This window comes from Protopterus annectens, chromosome 14.part0 (assembly GCF_019279795.1).
Source record: "Protopterus annectens isolate FY-2018-M chromosome 14.part0, PAN1.0, whole genome shotgun sequence".
In the NCBI taxonomy this organism is placed as follows: domain Eukaryota; kingdom Metazoa; phylum Chordata; order Ceratodontiformes; family Protopteridae; genus Protopterus; species Protopterus annectens.
Window position 1 is genome coordinate 400,704,979 of NC_056748.1, and position 15,147 is coordinate 400,720,125.

The following is a 15,147-nucleotide window of genomic DNA, read 5'->3' on the forward strand; positions in this document are numbered from 1 at the left end:
GAAATACAGTTATTCACTTTTTCTGACATCCGGTAAACCACTGAGGCAAGAAAAAAACAAAATATTCCCCAACGGGGTACTTAACCAACTCTGACTTCGGTCTGAAACTCCGAATTCGAAAAATTTCAGAACGCCGAACGGCACTTGCAACACTGCTTCTGCATCGGACCATGCGGCAAAAAAGACTGAAGATATGACGTCGGTCATGCGCATTTGTACCCTGACGTTCTGATGTCAGTCAAATGCGCCTTGACCGACGTCAGCCTTATACTCTGATATTCGGGCCGAACGAGGGACAGCGGACTACCCAAGTGTTAGGACTGCAGCAATGTGAGATGAAGAACATTCATGGTTTTTATTTTCTTGTCAAAATCATATGCCCATTAATTTATGTGCGCAGCATGGCACTAATCTTTGCCTTTATAAACACTCATTCTGGGAAAAATACTAAAATGGTATCACATACATTATCCCAGAAAGATGAACAACTATTTTGAAGGGCAAAAAATGCAATAGTACATTTAGGGAATGACATGCCTCTTCTATGTGTATAGAATCCAGCAACATTTCCCTGAGGACTTCAAAGATCTTGTCAGCTACACTGGCGTTATTTATTTAACTTATTCAGTAATCTGCAATACCATCTTCAGCCTAACCAGAAATAAAATAGGTAAACAGTCTGCTGAATTCAGATACTAGGTGAGAGCATGCCTGGCTGTGTAGCATGGGGCAGAACTTCAGACTGCATTCAAGATGACTAACAAAAGAAGTCCTGACTTTGCCTCAAGGAAATCCTTTGAAATATTTTGTGCGGACAAAAGGAAATATTTCTAGGAATATGGCTTGCATTCGGTTGAAACCATATTATGTTGAGGCAATACTATATGGCATCTTAAACAGTAATTTAAATATTAATTACTCTTGTAGATTACATAGGTTCAGTGTGAAGATTCTCAAAGATTATGACAAAATTCACTAAACACAGAACTGCTGGTGAGCAAACTGCATCTATGCAGTGATTATTAACAAAGCTGACTATATATTTACTGTCTTTTGGTTACTGTGGTTATATACCATCTCTCTCTCTCACTTTTTCTCTCCTTCTCCCTCTTTTTACCTGATAATAGTTGTTTGTTTGTCTTTCAGCTTTTCCCGGTAAGGGGTTGCACAGCGGAATTCCGGTCCGCTAATGATTGGCACTAGATTTTTATGAAATGCCAAGGTGCCAGCTCGATCCCCAACCTTTAACGAAGGCATGCCCATTTACGCACACATGTCTTTCGAATGCTACCCAACCATGGGGAGGACATGCAGACTCCACACAGAAGGCACTCCCAAACCAAGCATCGAACGGGAGAACCTCTTTCTGTGAGGTAACAATTCTACCGCCGTACCACCGCGGCAGATTTTACCTGATAATAGTGCTGGTAGCAAATCATCATCTGTAGTAATGTGCACCTTATGTTATTAATCAAGCATTACAGTTTTCTGTAAAGGTTTAGTCACATTATTGTGCAAACAGAAATAATAATCAGAAAAAAATATATTCTGTTTCAATACTGTAAGTACATGTTCATCAATACTCTATTTTACGAGAATGAATTATCAGACACTTCTTTTTTATATGTGTTTTTTTATCTCCATGTCTGCTGTCAGTCCTCATTGTATTAATCTTGATCTCACTCATTCCCTTTTTTAGAGTGGAGTTCCCAGTCACACAGCAAGGATGAGGGCTGAATAGAGATGCTGGGCATTTAGCTAGCCATAGAGTCAGTTTCTACCCTTGTACAGATGTCAGCACCCAGCACATTTCTATTTAGGCCCTAACCCTGCCCCTGTAGGTAGACACAAGCACATGTTACTTCAGGGCCTCCTGCACTCTCCAATGCACGTAAATTGTACTACTAACATGTTAATAAAAGCTTCCACCATTGACTTGCTGTTACCACGTCCACATCCCTGGCACAGTAAATTTTAGTGCCCTACAAGTCTTGCTTGTTGGTGATCAATCAGTTGGAATCTCTACTCTGTTTCTCCCAAGATGGGTGACCTGGTATTGGCCGCTTGCTCCCTTCCTTCTCCACCTGGCTTTTACAGCATTTGAGCTAATACTCAGCCTCAAATCATTTACATCATAGGCTTTATCTCTACATGCTTCAGATCTCAGCTAAACAATCAGACATCACTTGATTACATTTTTGTTGCTTTAAAAGAAAAGGCATCACTCCTTATTTAGCATGCTGCTATTACTGTAAACAGCTTGGGCACCTGTGGCAACATTTTCTAGGGACCACGGTCACAGCTTTTGAAAGTGCATGCCTTTTATCTATGCTTCTGATACTTTGCACTCCATTATTTTAGAAGCATATGATGTTACAATACTGTACAGCCATAGATGTCTGCTCTTGGAAATTAGTGCAAAGTTGAAAATGAAGGAGAAGTTCAGATTGTTAGCACTAAAATTGCTCTGAAGGTGCACATGATGGCACAAAATCATGAATGTGTGAAATTCATTAACACTGCGTGTACTGCATAAAGCTAATACATGACAGTAAGCAAGATTCAACTGTACTTATTATTTAATTCAGAAACAAAACTGTAAACTTGATATGTTGCTACACACCATAGGCAATGCTGATGTGTGGTAACATATGTAGAGTAACACATTAGTAATATGTGCAGTTGCACAACTTACACTGAAGTACAAGTGGCACCCTGAAAGGTCAGCTCATGACAGCAGTAGTACTTAGAAGAGCTGGGAAACTACCCATTTGGGCAACCTTGATCTAAGAATAGCGAACTGTTCACATGATAGAATGTTTGGATCTAAACACTATTCCTTACAATGTCAGCCTTTGAAACTTATTCTTAATAAAACTGTATCACAATAAGGCTGCTACACCACCACATTACTTACATGATATACAGCTCACAATAAACAGTAAATGCAGTGACGTGCTTAATCAAGTATTTATTTTTTCTTACTGTGTGTGCTTATTCATGATCATAAAATGCAAAGCAAGAATGATTCAAATTAACTAAGGTAAGTCAAGTTTTAATCATTTTCTAGATCTCTTGACAGCAAATGGGAAAATCATTTCATTCACTTATTTATCAAGAAATATGCTTCTTCTGCATTATAATTCTTTTTCTTTAAAGCATACAAAATCATTTTATTTGCTAGTGTTTCTGACAGCACCAGTGAAAGTGATGCGATATTTTATCAACATCAAAATGTTACATCTTGCTTCTCCATGGTAATTTTATTTTTTGGCCATATATCTTTAATAGCTAATGTCTATATTGCCCCAGTACAAGCAAGATTCTGCCTTGAAAAATGCAGTTCAGAACTGAAGGACACTTCAAGTTTCTGACAGATGGCATATAAATTTGTACAAACCACTAAGAAAAAAAAAAAAAAACTAAACTCTTTTTTTTCCCCATTCTGCATGTGCAATTTTAAACATCTTTATTAAATAATCACATTTTAAGATGTATTATAGATTTACATAATTACCAGAAAGTAAAGTGTAGTGGCAATTGCCATTGTTACTGTTAAGCAGTATGCATATATATTTTCTTTTTAACAACTTTCATTCACCCCGACATTATGTTAAGCTGTTCATTCCCTGCCTTCCCTTGTACCTCACTTCACATTCCCTGCCTTCCCTTGTACCTCACTTCACATTCCCTGCCATCCCTTGTACTCCTAAACATTCACCTGCCAACATCATTTGCACAAATTTCGTTCATGTCTGTGATGTTTGCTCCTTCCTTTTTCTAAAGATTCCGTTTTCTTCCTTTACAGTGTCAAGAACTTCCTTTACATTGGGAATAGATTTTGATTTTCACTCACTAATAATTTTTATACTGCAGTGGTGGTGCTGCGGTAGTGTTGTCGCCTCACAGTAAGACGATGTCCTGTTCGATTCTCAGCTAGAGCGTCTTCTGTGTGGAGACATGCATGAATGGGCGTACCTTCGTTGAAGGTTGTGCATCACGGCCGGCAACTCGGCACGTAAAAATCTACTGCCAATCATTAGCGGACCGGAGTTCCGCTGTGACGACGCCTAACTGGGAGAAGCCGAAAGACGCAACTCCTCACTAATAATTTTTGGAAGCCAATAAAGATAAGCTTAGGAAGACCTTTATATGGCTAGGCAATTCAGATCCTATATCCGAGCTCAAAAGAATCATTTCTGTGAAACTACTCTTTAGGGAAATTTTCAGATCTGACATCTCATTACATTTCCCCCAGACATGTTTCTAATTGCCTCTGTCTTCCCCATCATACCTCCAGCATTTGCTATCTATCTCAGGAAAAATCATTTGAAGTATGCATGGGGTATTAAATTACCTATGCAAAAATCCCAAACCTTTTGGACTTTGCTGTATATATGGTCGCCTTACAAATTTCTTCTCATTGTTATTTTATAAATTCCGTCTCCGTTTTCTATTTCCAATCTTTTCTAACATCCTCTGACTGTTTTTTTTTTAGTTAACATTAATTATTTTCTGCATTCTACAAGTTATACCCTACTTAACAGCATCTTATATTTTAGACTCAGGTAAAAATCTAAATCTATCAAAACTGGTCCTTCACTTAGCACTCCCCGTACCTTTATCTTGCCAATACTATGCTATCAATCCCTGATAGGAATACAGTTTCTAACCTGCAGTCCAGACTTCTGTGTAGTATAACCCAATTCTATTACCTTTCCTTCCCAAGTTACTTGCTACTAATAACTTGGTTCATTTGTTAATTTCCTCCTGTAAATTCTAATCCCCCACTTCTTATTTTCTATACTTCTACTTGCAGACACCCCTATTAGTAAAATCTCCTTTCTCCATTCACTTACTGGCTTAGTTGCTAAAATACTTTTGTCTAAATTATGAATATAATATTCTGTATGGTTGCTTGTTATTCTCCTTAAGGGCTTGCATCCCAAATCCTACTCTTTCATTATTGTATTACACCATTATCCTTTGCCACTTTGATTTATAACCTACAGCTTGAGTTACATATATGAGCCTTAACTGCATGCCTCTAAAATACCCCTTCAAATAAAGTAACCCTAAACCTCTTTGTTTTATGGAGAAAATTATCCCACCTAAACCTTGCTCTTTTTCTCTTCCAAATAAATTCCTTCAACTCTTTATTAATTATCATCTCCTCTGACCTGTATGTAAATCTAAGGTGCTTAAAATACTGTTTCCACCTTTATCATACTCAAGATATTCTAGTTTCTGATTCGTTCCGTTATCTTCTTGGTCTCTTCCCACATATCCTTAACTGCTATAATAGAAGGCTTTTTTGTCCATACACTGAAATACTTCATATTATTTTTGTATCTCAGTAAGACATGACTGTCTCAAAATGTTCCAAAACACCAACATGTCCTTTTTTTAAGAAACTAAATCTTTGAGGGAATTTAAAAGACCAAATATCAAGGCAGGGAATTTCTTCTTGACAGAGCAACTTACTATACTAAACTGCTAAAGTGAAACTAAAGGTACTAAAATAAGAAACCACTCAGAAGTCATAAATGAAAACCTTTTAAATCCGTTGGAGAAGTGGAAAGAATACTATCCTAAATAAATGTATAATGAATGTATTGTCTTTAGCCAAAATTCAGACGAAGTCATAACTAAAAAATAACTAGATGATTACCAGCATGGACAGAAGGGCTGAAACAGAAGTGAAATAATGAAGAAGAAAATAAGTTCAGGATGCAGACCACCAACCCAGCAAACTAGAATGCATCCAAGTAATGAAAATATCATTGTGCGATAAATTGTTTCTTATTATCACACACTTTAAATAGACTATGTAAAAAAGTAAAACGAGTGAAATGCATTGACATGTACATTATCAATACTTCATCAGGTTATATTAATACTTTTCATGCATGATGGGCGCATGGGATGAATAACTGTATAGTCAAAAAACTAAAAGGTTTACCAAAAACTGGTCTTTCATTTAGAAATAACAATAACTGCAAGAAAAATATTATACTCAAAATTTATTTTTCCAGATTTGTCTTTCTCAAGTTGTAATTTATTTTTTTGACAAAATAGGTTCTTGGTGTTCTATTTCAAAACAACTGTAAAAGATTTATAATGTATCTATAAAAGTTAATCAGCCCTGACACAACAAATTGCCTTTTTAATTCTTCCTGATCTTATTGTGCACTTATGTCTTCGGAATAAATATTTCATTTTTTAAGACAGCATGTTAGCTATAGCTAAAAACACACGCACACAGATACAGATATATTACACACACAAACACATTATTGCAGTAAACTCTGTCAAATGTGCTTTTAATCAAGAGTTTAACTGCTGTGTTTTTTTGTTGAAGAGGTAAATTATCAGTTGATGAAAGTGTCAAAGGTTGGAACAATAAGTGTTTGTTCTGAGTGTGAGTTGTGCTTATATAAATGTAATTAGGGATTTTTCCTAATGCTGAATGAGGCTTCTGGATGTGAAAAAAGCTTTTACATTAGCGGTAGGGCAGGAGTGTATATACAAATGTTTCTTGGTTAGTTTCAGAATAAAGGCTAAGTAAGTGTGTGTGTGTGTGTGTGAAAGATCTTGTGTGATATTGTGTGTTGTAGGTGTGAGTATATGCGTGAGTCTTTACTGGTTAGGTTTAGGACTAGGAAAGCTGATAGATTTAGTATTTTTTGTGGTTGTTGCTGTGTGTGAGCTGTGAAAGTCTTGTACAGTGGGCACTTATAGAAAGGGGTGCTGATAAGGTAATATGCAGGAATGTGGTTAGGGACATCGGTAGGGTGAGCATACATGAGTAAGATGGTACAGGGAAGTGAAGTCCTTCTGTCCATCCTTAGTCATGTGTGCTAAACCTAACCTTGTGACTGCCCCTAATATCCAACATCTACGTTTTTGGTAAGGTAATGTGTAGGGCTGGGGTTAGGGCCTAACCCAACCCTACACATTACCTTACCAAAAACGTAGATGTTGGATAACATACACATTTGTATGCACCATTATATTATGAATGCCTGAGTGCTAATAAGAGTGACCAATATAAAAATGAAGAAAAATCAATGAACACAAACGTGTGGTAAACACACCCGAAGGTCAATACAAAATAAATTGTTTACCAGGAGAACATGCTCTTTTGAACACACCACAATGGAAGAAATAAAAGCAGCACTGATGCTTATTTTTTTCTGCACACAGACTAGCCTCCCTGCACCCAACAAACTCTTACAACTTAAATATCCCAACTCTGAGATTATACAACAGTAGGGAAGGGGCATATTCCCAGTCCTCGCTGCACTGTAATCTTCCGCAACCCATACCTTCCATCTAAAACAATTCCATAAAAAAAAAAAAAAAAACAATAAAGTAACAGCCATCCCTAGCAAGTAATACATATGTGGCAAATATAACTCCAGCACAAGACTAAAGAATCAACTACTGGAATTCAGTAACTACCAGCATTAAAGAAAAGTAAATACAATCTAGTAACACTAGTATTTAATCCATGCCAAAAAATAGTAATACCCCCCTCATAACGCCAAACTACCAAACAAATAAATCAATTTCCTTGCCCGTCTCTAACATCAATCCTCAACTACAAAGAACTGCACTAACAAACTAAAACTAAATAACCCACCACCTAATACATATCCAGACTGTAACCTCAACTACATACAACTGCACTAACAAACTAAAACTAAATAACCCACCACCTAATACATACTCCGACTGTAACTTCAGGCAGATGACCTTCACACAATTGTACTACAGACCATTAAGACACTCGTGCAATCACTCTAATTCACAGCCCTTGCAAATCGACCAAACATCAGCTGCCTATATGCACTGCACTGTAGTTTGCAAAATCACTGTTTTCTGTTGGGGACATAATTTCACACTACGACTTATCATGTGATTATATTTTGCAATTCAATGAAATAGTAAGGAAAAACAATTCACCAAAATGGTATAAGAAAAAAAAGACATCTGTTAATTTAGCATATGGCTCAAAATTATTAATGTTAAGAAGTGCCTCAACCAAGCCCTGTCAGACAGTGCAATAATGTCCTAATTATGACCCTGGTGCCCAAATTCAAGTACAGAATCTGGAGCTAGAATGACTAGGGCAGAATGGCAAAACTAAGAAGATGATGCCAGCCCACACATCTTGGTGGAGACAGGGCAGTAGGAACCTTAGACTAATCATGAAGGATTTCAGGTGCAGTTAATGGTCAGTGTGGCTACATGCTGCACATGTGTGAAGAATCATAAATACAACCTCCTCATAGCAGCAGCACATACAAGAGGCACTAGTTACCATGATGAGATGTTAGCTATGGGAGATGTATCCTGCAAGAACAAGGGGTGGTCTGTTCCCTAATTCCTGACTCATTACTCCTAGAGATTAAACGGGCTGGTCATGTTCTCTCCTCAAGAAGGGAGAGGGAATGAAACAAAGGTGTCCTGCCTTGTCAAGCAGTAAAGGTGCCTGGCTCTCACCACTTCAGATAAAATAACTCTCTGAATAATCCACACCAGTTTGTCGAACCACAGAACAATGAATTAGCAAAATAAATCCACCGGAAAACTAAATCCACAAATGTATTTAATGTAAAAATACAGCAGTTTCAAACGTTAAGCGCTTTCACTAGACTAAGCTAGCTTCTTCAGAACGGTTAAAACAGCTGATTCCACCTTGTTATAAATGACAAAGCGCGCCAAAATACTAAAATGCCTTGTTTAAAGTCATTAATAGAACAACAGTATTTCACAATTGAGTATATTTTTATTCACTACAGTACCTGTATAGATTCACAGTATTAATTAAAATACATTTAATAATTAAAATACATTTAATATTATATGTAAATATACTTATTTACAGACTACAAGTTATCAAATTGAATGTATTTTGTTGTTTAAGAATTTATTAATTGGTATTTTTATATGTATGATATTATTTTATAATGTTTAAATGGTCTATGACTTTAAACAAGGCATTTTAGTATTTTGGCGCGCTTTGTCATTTATAACAAGGTGGAATCAGCTGTTTTAACCATTCTGAAGAAGCTAGCTTAGTCTAGTGAAAGCGCTTAACGTTTGAAACTGCTGTATTTTTACATTAAATACATTTGTGGATTTAGTTTTCCGGTGGATTTATTTTGCTAATTCATTGTTCTGTGGTTCGACAAACTGGTGTGGATTATTCAGAGAGCCTTTCGTTGTTGTTCCACACAGGAGATACGTTGTTCAGATAAAATAACTTATCAATTGTGTCTGGAGGGCTGCTTGATGGTGGTTAAGTGGGTAACAAAAAATAATGGCTATCTCACTTAACCTGTGTAATGCGTATAGTACTTTGTTACATTTATGGATTTTTTAACTATTCATACTTACTTATTTAAATATAGTAATCATTATGATCATCATTGTATCCGTACATCCTGTGCTTATGCCTGTATGTTTTCACATCTCACTCTATTCTTAAATATTAAGTTTGTTTTACAACTGCCTTAATATTTTTAAGATTCAGATATGTCTGTCTTAAGAAATGACCTTTTACCCTATGACAAAAGTTTTTCATATTTACTCTCTCTTTAAGCAAATAGTCACATAGCTTACCAGATTTGCATGCTTCTGTCGATCTGTAAAGTTTAGTCACATGCTGAACACCTCCTCCCCAGAATCCTGTAAACAGGTGAAAAAGTTGTTCAGCGATAATATTTGAATTCCACTGTCAATAAAAATATAAATCTTCTAATCATATACGTTTTGGGACAGATAAATGTAAAGTCTTTATGACATATCATAACAGCACAATCTCACAAATGACATACAAAAGTTGCACATTCAAAATACTACAATTTGTTAAACCTTTCCAGTGGTTTTAAGTCAAAGTTTTTCTCCTTAATGAAAGTATGGTATAAAGTTTACTTGTTTAATTTTTTTTCTTCCAGTTTTATTTAGCTTTTGCTTGTGTAAATAAATGTAAAGATAATAGAGTCCACTGTTTTTCACCTTACTGTACATTCAAACATTTAATTCCTAAACACAAAAAGGTTTCTGTCACCAGAGTTGCCAAGCTATTTTGCCAAGAGGAAACCTTTGGCATTTTTTTTATGCAAGTAACATGAACTTTGTCAATACATTGCATAATGTTCACTTTAAAATTATATTCACATTTATTAAAAAAGGTTATTTGTGTGATCTAGGTTCACTTGCTGTTGGGCCTTTACCACAGAATAACATCAGGACAGTACCTGAAGTAGTATTTCTTACATAGTAGAAACTACATAATATTTCGACGCAGCAAAATACAATATTTTTTTCTAGAATACATGTAAATCCTTGGCATACAGTCAGATCCTCACAGACCCTGTTAGAGTGCATCCTAATCTGCAGGTCAAAGATAAAACTTAATTAAAACTTAATGAAATCTGTCCCTAAGCTCCTAATTAGGGACTAGATCACTAAGTCAGTACTTGACTGTTTGCCTTTTTGCTAATAAACAAAAGCAGTTAATTTAATGCATATATATATATATATATATATATATATATATATATATATATATATATAAGTTCCCTTTATAATTTCAAAATACTGAAATCCCGGCTTTCAACATTTCAAAATTATAATACCGAAGCCTTGAAATTCCGAAACACCAGAAGCGCGAAATTCAAAGTACCGAAGTTCGGAGCTTCTGGTATTGCAGTGTGTGAATGCATAGGTGTAAGTGTAGGTAAGTACATATGAGTGTGTTGGTTAGGGGCTTTAGTGTACGTTAGTGTGTACAAGGGGCTGTGCAATGTGTGTGTGTGAGTTACCTTTGTGTGCATGATTGTTCGATCTTGGAGTTAGTATATATTAGTAGTGTGGGGGTGCATGGGGGGCTTGCCCCCCTGCTTGTCTGTAGTGTAGGATTGTTTGATTGTGGGGGGAGATTGTTTGTATGTGTGTGGTGTATTTGCACTGCAGGTTTGTGATTTTAAATTTTGTGGTTATGGGGTTTTGGTATTTAAAAGTTTCGGCTATAGAATTTCAAAATACTGAAATTTGGGATTTCAGTATTTCAGATTCTATAGTGAGCCCATATTATATATATATATATATATATATATATATATATATATATATGTATATATATATATATATATATATATACCTACACATATATTCACACTCACATACATCTACTATATCTATGTATATCAGTCACTCTTTTGCTCTCTCTTTATATCTATCTAATTACTATATCAAAGTTTCTCTCATTCTCTCCCTCTGTGTGTGTGTGTGTGTGTGTGTGTGTGTGTGTGTGTGTGTGTGTGTGTGTGTGTGTGTGTGTATATGTATATATATATATATATATATATATATATATATATATATATATATATGTATATATATATATATATATATACATACACACACATATATATACAGACACATAAAGATATAGATACATAAAGACAGGTCACAGATAGAACGTTAATTTTCCATCTTATGTAATTCCAGTAAGAAAGAAAAACTTTTTTGGTTGTTTCTGCTTTAACAAGTTAATACGAAAAAATCAAATAAGATAAATAGAAAGTTGAAGAAGCAATAGTAAGGAATTCCTTAAAAATAAGCATGAACAATAAATGCATACTTTAAGTAGGAAAATTCATACAAAAGGAATTACTTGATGCAAGTCTTGTGGCTGAAGAATTGCACAACTATTTGTTGTCAATTTGTTTCTCTTCATTTAGGACAGGTGTTAAGAAACAGGTGATAACTATACAAAAGATGCATTATTTCACCTTCTGTGGAGTGACATGGGATTAGATCACTTCTCAGAACTATCAAATGATCTAATAACATGAGACCTCATATTATTAACGGATCATTCACCCATTTACTTAAGGATAAAATTTTACTAATGCTGTATATTACACTTAAACTCCTAATAAAAAGCAGTTGTGTAACTATGGACTGAATAACCGCATAGTGGTGGTTATTTATTAGAGGGATGATAATAATTTGACTTCTAACTATGGGTTTATTAGTCCTATAGCCATTCTTGGAAAATAATTTGAAAAATGTTTATTAGCCAATTTAATACAACAGGATGGATAAAGGGTATTTGCAATGATTAACCGTATTTTATGTTATGATCTAATAAGTTTGGCTAATGATCATGGTCTTACAGTCATAGCTATTCTATACTAGGATTAGCCAAAGTATGCGATGTGTTACCATGCAATGAAATAATATTTGTCAAGAAAAAATGCATTATTATTCCTGATATTAATGTTTTGATTAACCATTGAGTGACAGCTGTTACAGGATGTCTGTTTTGGGAGAACTATTTACTGAAAGACAAAACCACAGTTGTTTCTCAGGTACAAGTCCTTGGTCCAGTGTTGTTTAATATGGTCTTTTTAACTTTCCATTGTCATCTTATACATGGCTTGAAAATTTGAAGATTGTAAATTAAAGATTATTGTCACATTTTATTTACATATACTTACATTAATTGATTATTTATTTGAAGCAAGTAGATTGTCATGAAGTATCAGGGTTAACGTCACTACATAAAAATATAAGTGTATAATGTCTGAAAAAAAACAATCATACTGCATGGAAATATATGACAATATCTCATTGTGTGAATGATCTAGGATTATTAATAAATAAAAGGTTGACATTTAAACGACAAGCCAGATTCATTAGAGCAAGAACCATGAAACAGGTTAGATTATTATTTAAAACTTTGGCGCCAAGAAATCCAACATACTGTACTTGACACAATTGTTTAAAACACTAAAGACCAATACTGGAATATATATATTTTTTCTGTAGCTGTAACATTACTCAAGTAAATCTACTTGCATTTGTTTAATGATGGCTCACTAACAGGCTTCTATCTTTTTGTACCACGTTTAGCCAGACAGGAACAATGTGGCTCATATGCATTACCTATACGTTATTGCTATGTAACGCTTTGCATGCTGTTCACAATATTCAATTCCCAATTATACTCTGACAATGGCAGTATTTCAGCTGTGTACATGGAATGAAATACTGAAACATTCTTCTGCAGTGATGCTAATTCATTTAACTGTACTGAAATGTGGGGCATATATTACTCAGCCTATACCAAAGTTATTGAATAACTTGCTGTATGTGACAAAATCTGTAAAAAAGTTTTGATGAGTTTAAATATAAATGCCATTACTGGATAGGCTAAAATAGATACAGTTATAACATCTTAGAGTCACTGTTTATTCCTGACCCTTGTTTATGGACAATGGAATAGTGAACTTACAGACTTATTACCTATTCTCTGTAATTTCTTCTCAAATAGACCATTTGCTTCTTCACAGAAGTGAAACCCAGGGAGTGGGAATATTATATATTCACCAGAGATGATGTTTTTATTTTATTTGATACAACCTTAAGAAAGCCAAGGATATGCTTTTTGTAATACCACAAAGATGTACAAAACTGGGCCATTTCCTTTTCAGATCAGGAAACAATATAAACAGTGGCACAATGCATGGAGTATTGGCTTATCCCAAAACTCATCTTTCAAAATCATGTGTAAATAACATCCATAGAAAACTGACTTGTTTTTGTACCAGGAAAATCTCAGACTTCCATTTCCAGGGGAAGGGTGTACTGCTACCAAAACTGGAGTGTAGTTTACCAGTCATTACAAATGTCTTAAACAAGAATCTCAAAATGCTACAATCTACCCATAAAAAGTATCTAGATTTATTGGGTCCCTATTACATCATGAAAAATTCAGTTCAGTGAACGGCATTTTTGGTGCACTTACATCGAAGTTACTTCATTGAACTGTTCATAGTGAGATTGCAGTACAGTGAAGATCAGAAAATTTGCCCTTTCCTCACTGTAGTGTCAGTATATATAATTAGCGGGGTGTGGGGTGCACAGTCCCCCCAAAAAAGTGGAATTTGATGAATGGCATTTTCAACAAAATGTCGTTCACTCAATTAGAGTTTTCGATGATGTAATATAGAGCAGATTTATTACCCTAGCTCCTCAAACAGAACATCATTGCTTTACACCTTTGAAAGACTAAAAGCACACACTTTACTTCACATCATCCTTATCATTAGTTGGCCTAATGTACAGACTGATCAATCTTAACTCATTTCACTTCCTTGCTGGTGGACTTTAAAAGTGTTCCACCCCATACAATTTAAGATCACCTCCCTGCATCATCTACCAACTTTCATCAAGCAAACACTAAGCTCTACTACACAAAACACTCCTTCTGCATGTATGTTTCAATAGTTAGGGTATCCATTCCATCTGATATTAAATCCACAACCACCTTCCCAAAATTTTACACAGAACTGAAAACCTTCCTGTTCCAAGAATCACAATACAAATGCTTTCAATAACAGAAAGATCACATAAAAACACACTTCATTCTTACAGTGTCTCTGTATCTAAATTACACATTTACTAATTACATGTTCCCCCCTTATCGAAATGTTAACCCCTATCACTCTTCTCCACCACCTTTTTCTTCCCACCTTTCCTCCATTTTCTCATATCTTTATTCCCTGCCTACCTCTCCTCTCCTTTCTTTTGTTATTGTTCATAGCTCCACAGAGGTCATTCTGTCTCAGTTGATATCTTCTGTAAACTATCTTTTCTTCTAATATTTCTTAACTGTACCGGTTATTTATATTTCTTTAAAATTTTCAGCTTTATAATTCATTGTGTTTTAACTTTTGTAACCATGGGCTAAAATTGAAAAAAAAAATCCTTCTCAATCAGAGTTATTCCCCGACCAACCAGTCAAGCAGACGAACCAAACTGGATCATAAAAATGTATCAAAAATCATAAGAAACCAATGACCAGATAGCACTGAGGTTGAAACAAACTTTAATATAGAACAGGTTAAGCACTTTCATTTAGAATGTAGACATCTCAAGAACCATAATTTTTTTTAAGACACAAATTAAAACAGTTTAAAAGCACACACCCCCTTCTAAAATACCAATTGGTGACAATGGGGCAAGAACCCTCCAATACAATTAAAGGTAAAAGAAAGCAGATGTAATAAATTGCCCGATCTCAGTTCCATGATATAAACTCCAATGAAAATACAAACTATTAAA

General features: G+C 35.1%; 1 protein-coding gene across 4 annotated transcripts in view; it reads right to left on the minus strand.

The window, feature by feature from the left end:
- The window catches only part of PTPRE (protein tyrosine phosphatase receptor type E), a 2,530,882-nt gene that overhangs the window by 1,722,758 nt on the left and 792,977 nt on the right, over positions 1-15,147 (minus strand). For 3 of the 4 annotated variants that reach the window (XM_044056172.1, XM_044056175.1, XM_044056170.1), the window contains one exon: positions 9,631-9,696. The exons of the other annotated variant lie outside the window; for it this stretch is intronic. The gene's annotated coding sequence lies outside the window, so the exon portion shown is untranslated. The remainder of the gene's footprint in view (positions 1-9,630; positions 9,697-15,147) is intronic. 4 annotated transcript variants of the gene reach the window in all.